At 41.8% G+C, this 14933-nt stretch overlaps 1 protein-coding gene across 1 annotated transcript in view; it reads right to left on the reverse strand.

Annotated features, from left to right (window-relative positions):
* The window catches only part of LOC110538611 (leucine-rich repeat-containing protein 4B), a 36792-nt gene extending 22327 nt beyond the window's left edge, over positions 1 to 14465 (reverse strand). Inside the window, exons 1-2 of the mRNA XM_021625536.3 lie at positions 14070 to 14465; positions 3058 to 3214 (exon numbers count right to left, since the gene is read on the reverse strand). The gene's annotated coding sequence lies outside the window, so the exon portion shown is untranslated. The remainder of the gene's footprint in view (positions 1 to 3057; positions 3215 to 14069) is intronic.
* Between the last annotated feature and the right edge of the window lie 468 nt (positions 14466 to 14933).

Genomic DNA, 14933 nt, shown 5'->3' on the forward strand with positions numbered 1-14933 from the left:
GTCTTGGGTATGTCTGTCTCAGCTTTGAGTCATCTTGGGTATGTCTGTCTCAGCTTTGAGTCGTCTTGGGTATGTCTGTCTCAGCTTTGAGTCATCTTGGGTATGTCTGTCTCAGCTTTGAGTCGTCTTGGGTATGTCTGTTTCAGCTTTGAGTCATCTTGGGTATGTCTGTCTCAGCTTTGAGTCATCTGGATTTGGGGATTTTCTCCCATTCTTCCTTGCAGATGTCTTTCCACAGATTTTCAATGGGATTCAAGTCTGGGCTTTGGCTGGGCCACTCAAGGACTTTCAGATTCTTGTTCTGAAGCCATTCCAGCGTTGCTTTGGCTGTATGCTTGGGGTCCTTCTCCTGTTGGAACATAAATCTTCGCCCCAGTCTATGGTTTTAGGCTGGGTTTCTGTACAGCACTTTGAGATATCAGCTGATGTACGAAGGGCTATATAAATAAATTTGATTTGATATGGTCGTTTGCACTCTGAAGCACACTAGAAATTGTTTTATACCCTTCCCCAGATATATACCTCATCACAATTCTATTTTGGAGAAGTATGGACAGTTCCTTGAACTTCATGGTGTTAAGGATTGGCCTGTATTTGGCTCCATTCATTTCCCCCTCTATCCTTACCAGTCTCCCTGGCGATGAAAAGCATCCCCATAGCATGATGCTGCCACCACCATGCGTCAAGGTAGGAATGGTGTTATATGAGCAGTGCCTGGCTTTCTCCAGTCATAGCGCTTTGCATTCAGGCCAAAGAGTTACGTTTTTCTCTTATTAGACCACACAATCTTTGCCTTATGCTGTCAGTGTTTCACGTGCCTTTTTGCAAATCCAGGCATGCTGTCATGTGCCTTTCTCTCAGAAGTGGCTTCCGTCTGGCCACTCTCCCATAAAGCCCAGATTGGTGAAGTGCTGTAAAGACTGTTGTCCTTCTGGCAGGTTCTGCCATCTCAGCCAAGGAACTCTGTAGTTCTGTCAGAGAGGTCCTTCTGGTCCGGTTGCTCAGTTTGGTCAGACGGCCAGCTATAAGAAGCCCCCCCACCCACCCAATGATGGAGACCACTGTGCTCTTGGAAACGTTCAACACTCTACAAATTGTGGTATACCCTTCCCCAGATATGCGCCTCATCACAATCTTGGAGATGTACAGACAGTTCCTTGGACTTTCTGGTATTTATTCTGCTCTGACATGCACTGTCAACTGTGGGACCTTAGAGTGGTGTGTTTCTTTATAAATCATGTCCAAACAATTGAATTGGGCACAGGTGGACTCCAAGTTGTCGTGACATCTCAAGGATGATCAAAGGACATTGGATGCACCTGAACTCAATTTGGAGTGTCATAGCAAAGGGATGTGAATGCTTGAAATGAGATATTTCGGTATTTCATTTTCAATACATTTGCTTACATTTCTAAAAACATGTTTTCATTTTGTCAGTATGGGGTATTGTGTGTAGATGGATGAGAAATAAATCTATTTAATCAATTTTGAATTCAGGCTGTAACACAACTAAATGTGGAATAAATCAAGAGGTACGAATACTTTCTGAAGGCACTGTAGGTGAACCAACGTTCCTCTTCAAATGATCACTGTCCGCTCTGTTCCGGAGCCTTAGTTGCGAGATGCCGATTTTGTGAACAATTAATCCGTATTTAAGGGTGTTAAGCATGTTGATACACTCAATTCCTGTGCACTGAGGGGGAAGCCGGAGTCAGCCGTTAATCAAAATGTCTCTCAGCCATTTACAGAGCCATGTAAACGGCACCCTTTCACCGGCTCTGTTCAAAGCCCCCTCCGCACACAGCAGAGCTCAGCACTGCTTGTTGCTCCAAGCTATTTTTGTGAGAACTTGCTTCAGCATTTTTTCCGTCAAACCTTGTTTTTCAAGTTGCCTTTTCCACTGCAGGGGAAAGGCACGCAAGCATGCGTGTAGGATTGTTTCTGTGGGGTTAAAATATGATGTGTTTTACAGAATGCATAGAATGTGTTTGTGTGAGTGTTTGTGCATTTATCCTCACTTGTTCTATGTGTGTCACATTCTGTGTGTGTCTACATTCTATGTGTGTAACATTCTGTGTGTATACAGTGCTATATGTGCATTTTTAAATGTATGTCCTTATGTGTGACGGCATAGTGTGTGTGTTTGGGAGTGTGTGGCATGTGAATGTTTGTGTATGTGTCATAACACATTTCATATGTGTGTGCGTTAAGATCCTACAGTGCTGTGTGAGATTGTGTGAATTTTTGGACGAATAAGCATAGTGTGTGTGTGTGTATTTGTGTGTGTATATGTTTTGTGTGATAAGTAACACTCCCCCATCCATCCAGGCCTTGCCCCAGCATGCTCTATGACTGACACACTGACTAATACACAGACAGATAAACACCCTCACTGAGAAACACGATAAGGATTCGCCTAGGAAACACTGACACAGACTGACAGATGGACGTCTCCATGGAGACCAGTCACCAAGACTGACACCATGTCAGTCTTTATCACAGCAGAGTGCCGTGCCAACCAAATCATTACGAGAGTTAGAGACAGATACAGAGAGAGAGCGATGGAGGGATAGGTGGATGAATTGAGGGACAGTGAGAGAGAGAAACATGTAAAACGTACTTTATATGGAGTGAAAAAGGTATTGGCTGAGAATTTGGAGGAGTAAACAGGAAAGAAACAAGCTTGTAATACCTGACAGCAGGGCACCTTTTTATCACAGGACACGTCCCTGTCATCCCTTCCTTCTGCTTTACTGTTCTATCATGCCTTCTTGGTCTCACCCCATAATTCACATCTCACTTAGTTTTACTCCATCCACTCCCTCTATCATCCCTCTTCTTTTCCTCTGATCTTTCAATCCTCTCTTCATATAATGCTTGTGTCTCTCTCTCCTCACTCCTTTCAGTCCGACTGCTCTTTCCACACCTCTCCTCTCTCCTCCGCTGGTTTCTGCACCATTCCCCTCTCCACGATCTCTCTCCACCCCTCTCTCCCACGCTGTGCGAAATAGAAGCGCTCGCGCAGACTCTGGTTGCCATAGTAACCTGCTCACTCACCATCTTGCGTGTCTCCGTCACATCAGCAGCAGGGGTGTCCGTCGCCTGGCTCTGCAGTTCCCAACACGGGGCAGCTCCATCACTTCACACTGAGGACTGGGGCCTGGCCTGGGGGCTGGGGCACTCACTCACTGGTGCTGCTGCACCCAGTAAAAAACTAGGAGAGAAAAAAATGCAAGAGTAGCAAAATATATAAATAAATGAGTACAACTGAGTCAACAGTCTCCGTATAACCCCATCGAGCAGACCTCTGAGAAGAGATAAAATAATAAAGGCGTGCGTGTTGTTCACCATGGCACTCAGAATAATCATCCTTCCTAACCATAGGGCAGAATCTGTGATTTATTGCAGTAATCATGTATGACGTCACTAACTGCAGCCTGCCTGCTCCTCTCTGGCCTTCAGAGAGCTCTACTAGGAGACACTGGGGGCTTCTCTCCCCCACTGTCACATTCTCCCTGTGACATCACCAGCCTGGATGTGTAGCCCTCTGCCTATGTGTCCTTCTCAGTCATGTTCCCACTCAACTTGTTGAGCATTGTTGGAGTGACCTCACCAAACAGTGACCTTACCAAACGGTCAACCAAAAATACCACTTGGTAAAATACCACACATTTTAGTCATTAAGCAGATTCTCTTATCCAGAGCAATTCGGGTTAAGTGCCTTGCTCAAGAGCACATCAACAGATTTTTCAACTAGTTGGCGACCTTTCGGTTACTGGCCCAATGCTGTTGACCATTAGGCTACCTGCCACCCCATGATGCTTTGTGGTCATCATAATCATGGCAAGATCATTGCAATGTCTAGTTGCTGCATTACTACCATTATCATCATCACCATTACACTGTAATAAACATCATCATCATCAACATCCTCGCAGGCATGCAGGCGCTAACTGTAGTGCTCTCTGATCACACACAGCCAGTCAAGCAGACAGAGGAAAAGCCCCTAGCCTCAGTTTGTCTGACTTTGCATGGCTGTATTGAGCTCTTATGTTGCCACTGACCCGAAACAAACTCCCTCAAGATATTGTGCCTTGATGCAGCCAAGCTGCCATGGCTCCAAAGAAGAATGGTCACTGAAAGCTTGACCGCTTTCATTACCCACCACATTTACTAACACGTGACCTAACCAAAGTCCCCCACCTCACTACCATCACCCAACCGGCTTAGCCAATATACGACCAAACTATGTAAAACTGACTGCTTTCATTACCTACCACATTTACTAGCACGTGATCTAACCAAAGTCCCCCACCCCACTACCATCACCCAACCGGCTTAGCCAATATACGACCAAACCATGTAAAACTGACTGCTTTCATTACCTACCACATTTACTAACACGTGATCTAACCAAAGTCCCCCACCCCACTACCATCACCCAACCGGCTTAGCCAATATACGACCAAACCATGTAAAACTGACTGCTTTCATTACCCAACCAATTTTTAATAACACGATCCAACCGTAACCCTCCCGCTTCCAGTCACCCATGTGACACATGAGTGAGCAGCAGCATGATCGCGTTCCATTATGCGACTGGCTTTACTAACACATGGTTGAACCTTATAGTATAGCCGACCACTCTCACTCCCATGGAGCACATGAAGGAAAACCATCTATGGCTCCCAATCCCTACCCAGCAGTCCCTACCCAGCTGTCCCTACCCAGCGGTCCCTACCCAGCAGTCCCTACCCAGCTGTCCCTACCCAGCGGTCCCTACCCAGCGGTCCCTACCCGGCTGTCCCTACCCGGCGGTCCCTACCCAGCGGTCTAATAGAGCCGACCACTCTCACTCCCATGGAGCACATGAAGGAAAACCATCTATGGCTCCCAATCCCTACCCAGCAGTCCCTACCCAGCTGTCCCTACCCAGCGGTCCCTACCCAGCAGTCCCTACCCAGCTGTCCCTACCCAGCGGTCCCTACCCAGCGGTCCCTACCCGGCGGTCCCTACCCGGCGGTCCCTACCCGGCGGTCCCTACCCGGCGGTCCCTACCCGGCGGTCCCTACCCGGCGGTCCCTACCCAGCGGTCTAATAGAGCCGACCACTGTCACTCCCATGGAGCAGATGAAGGAAAACCATCTATGGCCCCCAATCCCTACCCAGCAGTCCCTACCCAGCTGTCCCTACCCGGCGGTCCCTACCCGGCAGTCCCTACCCAGCGGTCTAATAGAGCCGACCACTGTCACTCCCATGGAGCAGATGAAGGAAAACCATCTATGGCCCCCAATCCCTACCCAGCGGTCCCTACCCAGCGTTCCCTACCCAGCGGTCCCTACCCAGCGGTCCCTACCTAGCGGTCCCTACCCAGCGGTCCCTACCCAGCGGTCCCTACACAGCGGTCCCTACCCAGCGGTCCCTACACAGCGGTCCCTACCCAGCGGTCCCTACCCAGCGGTCCCTACACAGCGGTCCCTACACAGCGGTCCCTACCCAGCGGTCCCTACACAGCGGTCCCTACCCAGCGTTCCCTACCCAGCGGTCCCTACCCAGCGGTCCCTACCCAGCGGTCCCTACCCAGCAGTCCCTACCTAGCGGTCCCTACCCAGCGGTCCCTACCCAGCGGTCCCTACCCAGCGGTCCCTACACAGCGGTCCCAACCCAGCAGTCCTTACCCAGCGGTCCCTACCCAGCGGTCCCTACCCAGCGATCCCTACCCAGCGGTCCCTACACAGCGGTCCCTACCCAGCGGTCCCTACCTAGCAGTCCCAACCCAGCGGTCCCAAGCCAGCGGTCCCAATGTAGCGGTCCCTACCCAGTGGTCCCTACCTAGCGGTCCCAACCCAGCGGTCCCTACCCAGCGGTCCCTACCTAGCGGTCCCAACCCAGCGGCCCCTACCCAGTGGTCCCTACCCAGCGGTCTAGTAGAGCCGACCACTGTCACTCCCACAGTACCTTTCATTAACACAAGAAGGTAACCCATTTATGGCTCCCAGTCTCTACCCAGACTCCCCTGCTGTAAGGGACATAGACATGAGCACATCCCCCCCAGGGGAAATTCCACTATTTCTAATGGTGTCAACTCAATGGATTATGGTATTCATTTGATATCATTAACCATTGTCATTCTCCCCAACTATTATTCAATTATTAATGCCAGTCATCATGGCCCCATAAGGGCCGACACCCAGGCCAAGGCTGGACACTCAATCAAACCAATCACAGCTGATTATATCTGCTCTGTCATCAGTGGCAGGCGGCTTAGCAGCTCTGCTGAGAATGGGTCAGTCAGTGCTCATGCAATATCCAGACTCTGGTTATTAAGATTGAAGTGATGCCAGATCATGCAAAAGGAAACCTAGATCTTTGTCCTTCCCTCCTGTGGTTAGGACAATGTATAGGCACATGAGGGGAGAAACGCTGATATGTGTGACATGATAACAGAGGCTGTAATGCCATGCGGTTCATCACACTGCATTATTCAGGGACAGCCCTAGGTTGTTCCCACAAATTCAGCCTATCATAGCTGATCAGCAAGTCTCTCCAGCATGCTAGCAGTCAACTTCAACCTCCATCCTGTTGACACCAGCAAGTTGGGCTGCTATCAATCAATGACAATCCCAGCCTACATAGAGATCAGCCAACTTCTTGCCCTATTGAGAATAGTGCCAGTCTCATCTATATCCCCCTATTTTCTTTTAAAAAGTCAAAAGTGTCTCTCTCTCACACTCACACAACCACATCCACCCACACACACGACCACATTTATACAGTAAAATACACACATCTTACTGTGGTATTGTCTCTCTAACATAACATTCCAAAATGGTGAACAGAACTGTGCTGATTGACAATGCTCAAGTCTGAAAGCCCTTGATTCAGGTGACAAGAGCCCTGAGAGGTTAAGGCATTATCTCCCAGTCCCAGACAGCTTTGCTCTTGGCAAGGTGTACAGGTGTAATCTCCCCTGTTCCTGTTTGCTTGTTTTCATCTGCCTCATCAGTTATGCAGTGATGTGACTCTGAAATGAAAGTGCAGGCTGGCCTGATTTCTCATATGACTGAAATCTCCCATCCCACACTTAATGTGTGAACCAAAACAAAGTTATGACTCTCAGCTTGGTTTTGGCAGTTCAAATTAGTCTGCCAACTGGGCATAGTTGACCTGTCCGCTCTTCTCTTCCTGGAGCAAACAGCCAACCAGGGGCTTGTGTGGAATCTGTGGGCTTGCTAACACAGTGATGTTCCTTTATTCTTTACTGTATAACTAAAAATCTAGCGAGCTATATATTAAAATCTAGTTAGCTCCATATCAAAATCTAGTGAGATCTATATTCAAATCTAGTTAGCTCCATATCAAAATCTAGTGAGATCTATATTAAAATCTAGTTAGCTCCATATCAAAATCTAGTGAGATCTATATTAAAATCGAGTGATCTCTATATTAAAATCTAGTGAGCTCAATATTAAAATTGATTGAGCTCTGCATTAAAATCTAGCGAGCTGTATATTAAAATCTACCAAGCTGTATATTAAAATCTACCAAGCTATATATTAAAATCTACCAAGCTATATATTTAAATCTAGAGAGCACTATATTCAAATCTAGCGAGCTCTATATACATATCTAGCAAGCTCTATATTCAAATCTAACAAGGTCTATATAAAAATCTAGCGAGCTCCATATTAAAATCCACTGTGACCTATATTAAAATCTAGTGAGCTCTATAATAAAATCTAGTGAGCTCTATAATAAAATATTGTGAACTCTATTAAAATCTAGCAAGCTCTATATTCAAATCTATATTAAAATCTAGCAATCTGTATATTAAAATCTAGCGAGCTCTATATTAAAATCTTGTGAGCTCTATATTAAAATCTAGTGAGCTCGATATCAAAATATATCAAGTTCAATATTAAAATCTAGTGAGCTCTATATTCAAATTTAGTGAGCTCTATATTAAAGTCTAGTGAGCTCTATATTAAAGTCTAGTGAGCTCTGTATTAAAGTTTAGTGAGCTCTATATTAGAATCTAGTGAGCTCTACATCAAAATCTAGTGAGATTTATATTGAAAGCTAGCGAGCTCTATATTAAAAGCTAGCGAGCTCTAAATTAAAATCTAGCGAGCTGTATATTAAAATCTATCAAGCTGTATATTAAAATCTACCAAGCTATATATTAAAATATACCAAGCTATATATTAAAATCTAGAGAGCACTATATTAAAATCTAGCGAGCTCTATATTCAAATTTAGTGAGCTCTATATTAAAATCTACTGAGATCTATATTAAAATCTTGTGAGCTCTATATTAAAATCTAGTGAGCTCGATATCAAAATATATCAAGTTCAATATTAAAATCTAGTGAGCTCTATATTCAAATTTAGTGAGCTCTATATTAAAGTCTAGTGAGCTCTATATTAAAGTATAGTGAGCTCTGTATTAAAGTTTAGTGAGCTCTATATTAGAATCTAGTGAGCTCTACATCAAAATCTAGTGAGATTTATATTGAAAGCTAGCGAGCTCTATATTAAAAGCTAGCGAGCTCTAAATTAAAATCTAGCGAGCTGTATATTAAAATCTATCAAGCTGTATATTAAAATCTACCAAGCTATATATTAAAATCTACCAAGCTATATATTAAAATCTAGAGAGCACTATATTCAAATCTAGCGAGCTCTATATACATATCTAGCAAGCTCTATATTCAAATCTAACAAGGTCTATATAAAAATCTAGCGAGCTCCATATTAAAATCCACTGTGATCTATATTAAAATCTAGTGAGCTCTATAATAAAATCTAGTGAGCTCTATAATAAAATCTTGTGAACTCTATTAAAATCTAGCAAGCTCTATATTCAAATATATATTAAAATCTAGCAATCTGTATATTAAAATCTAGCGAGCTCTATATTCAAATTTAGTGAGCTCTATATTAACATCTACTGAGATCTATATTAAAATCTTGTGAGCTCTATATTAAAATCTAGTGAGCTCGATATCAAAATATATCAAGTTCAATATTAAAATCTAGTGAGCTCTATATTCAAATTTAGTGAGCTCTATATTAAAGTCTAGTGAGCTCTATATTAAAGTCTAGTGAGCTCTGTATTAAAGTTTAGTGAGCTCTATATTAGAATCTAGTGAGCTCTACATCAAAATCTAGTGAGATTTATATTGAAAGCTAGCGAGCTCTATATTAAAAGCTAGCGAGCTCTAAATTAAAATCTAGCGAGCTCTATATTCAAATCTAGTGAGCTCTATATTCAAATCTAGTGAGCTCTATATTCAAATCTAGCGAGCTCTATATTCAAATCTAGTTAGTTCTATGTGAAAATCTATTGAGCTCTATTTCCAAATCTAGTGAGCTCTATATTAAAATCTATCAAGCTCTATATCAAAATCTAGCAAGCTCCATATTAAAATCTAGCGAGCTCTACATTAAAATCTAGATGAGTGTCATATTAAAATCTAGCAATCTGTATATTCAAATCTAGTGAGCTCTATATTCAAATCTAGCGAGCTCTATATTCAAATTTAGTGAGCTCTATATTAAAATCTACTGAGATCTATATTAAAATCTTGTGAGCTCTATATTAAAATCTAGTGAGCTCGATATCAAAATATATCAAGTTCAATATTAAAATCTAGTGAGCTCTATTTTCAAATTTTGTGAGCTCTATATTAAAGTCTAGTGAGCTCTATATTAAAGTCTAGTGAGCTCTATATTAAAGTCTAGTGAGCTCTACATAAAAATCTAGTGAGCTCTATAATGAAATCTTCTGAAGTCTGTATTAAAATCTAGCAAACTCTATGTTCAAATCTATATTCAAATCTAGCTGAGCCCAATATTAAAATCTAGCAATCTGTATATTAAAATCTAGTGACCTCTACTGTAAAATCTATTTGAGCCCTATAATAAAATCTAGCGACCTCTATATTAAAATCTAGCGACCTCTATTTTAAAATCTAGCAAGCTCTATATTAAATCTAGCAAGCTCTATATTGAAATCTAGCAAGCTCTATATTGAAATCTAGCAAGCTCTACATTAAAATCTAGTGAAATTTATATTGAAAGCTAGCGAGCTCTATATTAAAAGCTAGCGAGCTCTAAATTCAAATCTAGCGAGCTCTATATTCAAATCTAGTGAGCTCTATACTCAAATCTAGCAAGCTCTATATTTAAATCTAGTTAGTTCTATATGAAAATCTATTGAGCTCTATATCAAAATATAGTGTGCTCTATAATAAAATCTTGGAAACTGTATTAAAATCTAGCAAGCTCTATATTAAAAATCTATATTACAATCTAGCAATCTGTATATTACAATATAGTGAGCTATATAGTAAAATCTAGCTGAGCCCTATATTAAAATCTAGCGATCTCTATTTTAAAATCTAGCGATCTCTATACTAAAATCTAGTGAGATCTATATTAAAATCTAGTGAGATCTATATTCAATTCTAGCAAGCTTTATATAAAAATCTAGCAAGCTCTACATTAAAATCTAGTGAGCTCTACGTTAAAATCTAGTGAGCTCTATGTTAAAATCTTGTGAGCTCTATGTTAAAATTTCGTGAGCTCTATGTTAAAATCTCGTGAGCTCTCTTTTAAAATCTAGTCAGCTCTTTGTTAAAATCTAGTGAGCTCTATGTTAAATTCTAGTGAGATTTATATTAAAATCTATGGAGCTCTATATTAAAATCTAGCAAGCTCTATATTAAAATCTAGCAAGCTCTATATAAAAATCTAGCAAGCTCTATATCAAAATCTAGTGCTCTACATTGAAATCTAGTGAGCTCTATATTAATAGCTTGTGAGATCTATATTAAAAGCTTGTGAGCTCTATATTAAAATCTTGCGAGCTCTATATCAAAATCTAGTGAGCTCTATATTAAAGTCTAGTTAGTTCTATATTAAAATCTATTGAGCTCTATATTGGAATCTAGTGAGCTCTATATCAAAATCTTGTGAACTCTGTATTAAAATCTAGCAAGCTCTATATTCAAATCTATATTAAAATCTAGCTGAGCCCTATATTAAAATCTAGCAAGCTCTATATCAAAATCTAGCAAGCTCCATATTAAAATCTAGCAAGCTCTACATAAAAATCTAGCGAGCTCTACATAAAAATCTAGCGAGCTCTACATTAAAATCTTGTGAGCTCTATATTCAAATCTAGTGAGCTCTATATTAAAATCTAGTGAGCTCTATAATAAAATCTAGTGAGATCTTATTCAAAACAAAATTATGTCAATTCTGAGCAGTGCTCCTTAACAACAACAACTCAGTTTGGGTGAATGGGGTAAGAGTTCAAATTCATGGGATGTCCTACAGCAGGTCAACTATGTCTTGAATAAAATATTCCACTTGCACGCTATTAAGTAATCTGAGTTAACCTTTCCTTGTGAATCATGACATTGTTTAATTTTAATAACACGCATATTAGGTAAAGAGGTGACAATGGCTGTGCACTGTCAATACTGAAAAGGATTATGGGGCAGCCTGGGCACAGCTACATGACAGATCCCTAACAGTTCCAAGGCCTTTACTAATTCAGTGTAGCAGGCTTCTGGATTTGCTTGGAGTGTGAAGCCCGAGGAAATGATGTCTAAACCCTTCAATCCATAGAGGACAATGCTTAATAAATAATGTTCTTGTTTACCTCTGACTGTCCACCACTTGCTATTGGTCACCTTTTGACCCAGTCTGGGTTTAATCCATTTAAATTCATCTCAAGGACATTTTTAGGGAATATCTTTGATGGGGGGATGGGAGGGAAGGAATGAATGAAGGAAGGGAAAGAACCACTTGTGTGTGTTTGAAGAGCTAGATTTATCCTTGTCTTTACAGCTATGAGATGTCTTGATCTTTTTAAAACCCTGCCCTTGGCTAAAAGGCCCTGTCTCTAATGTGATATTTAAAGTAACATCCTTCTCCTCCTCCCAGGGCCACTCTGTGACTTGTACTGGTCCTATGAGTGGAAAGGAGAGGGATGTGCACTTCGATTACCCACACAGCTCCACCTCACATGTACTAACAGGCCCCGTTTGATCTGAGCACAAATCTGCTATAAGAGAAACATAAAAAACTTAACGTCATCTTAAATTTTTACATCTGTAGTTACAAGCCAAATGGTTAAGAATAAGCACAGAGGCTTGTAGTTATAATGGCATACATCACAGTCATTCACTGAGCAATTAAGAGTGAAGCAGTGATACACTAGGTACTAACAAGCATCAAATCTGACATGGCGCCAATGTTTAATGAAAACAAGTTCCACTATCTCCACAGATGTAAGAGCAGTGAGACTGGTTTATGGGGTCTATGTTTAAGACCAGCAGTGGATGAGGTTTGGACGATTGAGTGGACCAGAGATGAGTGTAAAGTCAGACACATGTAGAAAATGATTTTAAAAAATGTTTGTTTTGCTCACTACTTGGGGTTTCTTGGGGAAAATATTCTCTCTAAAGTTGTGTATTTATTGGTTTATTAACTTGTTCTGTCCATTGCTCTCTATTTCATATATTTAACCCTTAAGTCCAACTCCACAATTAAATAACTTTTCATTCTCAGAATGGCAGCTTTTCCCCAGTCATATCCCAAACAGAAATGCCTCTGAGCACTGCTCCAAAATTAGCTTGGGGCTGAAATCCAACTTCAGCCATCCACCACCAGCTGAGGCAGAACTGGCCCAGGACCAGTGCTTGAAGGGCCTCTTTTAAAGCACTCTCCTCTCCCCCATTCTAGCCTAACCACCCATCGCACAACACACTTCACCCTCAATCTAATCCTGCCCATTGCTCCACTTTGCCCCCTAACGCCCCATTAATAACTTAGCCCCTATCATAAGCTCACGAAATCAAACTGTACCGACTGACTGCTGTGCCAGGCAGCAATCTCATTCTGCCAGACTGCCCACCCAAAACACACTGCTGCACATCAGCATTTCAATCCGCTCGTAACCGTATCGTTGTGTTGCAGATAGAGGCGGTAGATCTTCATTCATCAACCCTAATCTATCTGCTCCTTGTTCTCAATCAGAGGGGCTCCTCTGTGGGCCACAGTTATAGTGGCTTAACCTGCATGCCTCAGTCATGTGCCGCGTAAGGTGCCTCCGCATTATTCACACTATTTGGGGACACTAATCATAGTCAAGAGAGAATAACCAAACGAAACAGATGACCGCAAATAATGTGGCTTAATAGTACCCACTGTGCACACACTGGTTGACTCAACGTTGCTTCCACGTTATTTCAGTGAAATTACGTTGAACCAACGTGGAATAGACAGACGTCTGTACCCAGTGGGTATAGCCTAGTAACTTTTTCTCGGAACTATTGGCCTATTGAATAGGAAATATTTAATAAGCCACACATTCGGCTACTCAGCAGAACTGTGAAATACGAGCCATAACAATACAATTATTTTAATTATAGGCAATTATTATTATTATTTTTAAATTAGGCTACTGTCCTGTGCATTTATCAATTGTTATCAATGCCATTTGCCAAAGACACGACACCAATGTCAGAAACAGGCAATTTAACGAGACGCGCATATGTCTTCTTATGAATTAAGTATGAAGTACACGAATCACTTGACTTTCCTGTTTCATTCGTACGCACTCTCACCAAATTAAATGTATCGTCTCGCCACAATTCATGGTTAAAGGCGCCAAAACCCCTCACATTTCAGGACGATAATGTAGGCTATCCGCTTGTTTCTTTCCATAAACATGGTTGATATTCCGTCCTATCAACTCTGAAACGCGGTCCTTATTAAAGCAATAGCCTTAACATTTATCAGTTTACTGTGCGTGCACAGACGAACGAGCGCACAAACCCACACATACAGACACCACCGCATTCATTTCGTTAACGACAACCGCAAATTAAATATATTGGAACAGCGAAAACTATTCAGCAGATAAAGAATAGGCTGGTCATACCCCAACGCCGCCTTATGAAAGCTGAGAATCCAAAGTCAAACCACGGGATTTGTTTAACATGCGACACACGAATAACGTCCCTTATACTCTGATACCATTTAATGAATCTTACCTTTCTTTTTAATATATTCCTTAAACTGCAGAGGCGTAGCCTATAGTCAACGTCTTCTCTCCCCTCTCCCTCTCTCACTCTCGTCCTTTCTCTCGCTCTCCAACCCGCCCTCTCTCTCTCTCTCTCAAATTGATTCACCCTTTTCGGCGCTTGTACCACAGTGCCGTGTTTTCCCGACCTAAGAAAGCTGAGCCCGTTCATCTTACCTGGCCAGATGGAAAAATACAACCACCGAAATTGGGTGATTGAAAAATCATTCACGAAACATAGGCCTAGTAAACTATTTCGTGTAAATACGAATCGTTGAGGATAAATATAGATATCTAATAGAAACATGTCCGTTTCTCCAGGCATGCGTAGGCCACTAATAAACACGCGCGCACGGCTGGAAGGGATGAGAATTTACAACAAACGACAACAGAAAATGAACCTTCTCCCATTAATTGAGACCAGTCTGGTTGAATAGGATTATTTTCCCTTGTCTCGGAGTCAGGACAGGCAGGACGATTAATAACTTAAATAACTGTATTAAATATGTAGGCTAGTCTTTCTTATTATATATATATTTCTTATACAATTAAGTACTGCACCTCTCTTGTGTAGATGCACCTTGACATTCCCTGTATCCAACGCGTAGGTGTTTACAATTGTCCCTATTGCGCTTTGGTGGTGCACATCCCACTCCTCTCATTGCGATGTAACGAGGACGCAATAACTTTTGCTATATAGATTCATACACCAGCAGCGTCCTAAACACGTTGTTATTGTACTAAATAGTTTAGTTTCTCAAAGTTGGGGCAACAATATCAATCACTATAATTAAATTAATGCCAAAGTTGTTGCGCAAATGAATGTCACACACTC

Source organism: Oncorhynchus mykiss, chromosome 12 (assembly GCF_057628025.1).
Source record: "Oncorhynchus mykiss isolate SJ-2025 chromosome 12, ASM5762802v1, whole genome shotgun sequence".
In the NCBI taxonomy this organism is placed as follows: Eukaryota; Metazoa; Chordata; class Actinopteri; order Salmoniformes; family Salmonidae; genus Oncorhynchus; species Oncorhynchus mykiss.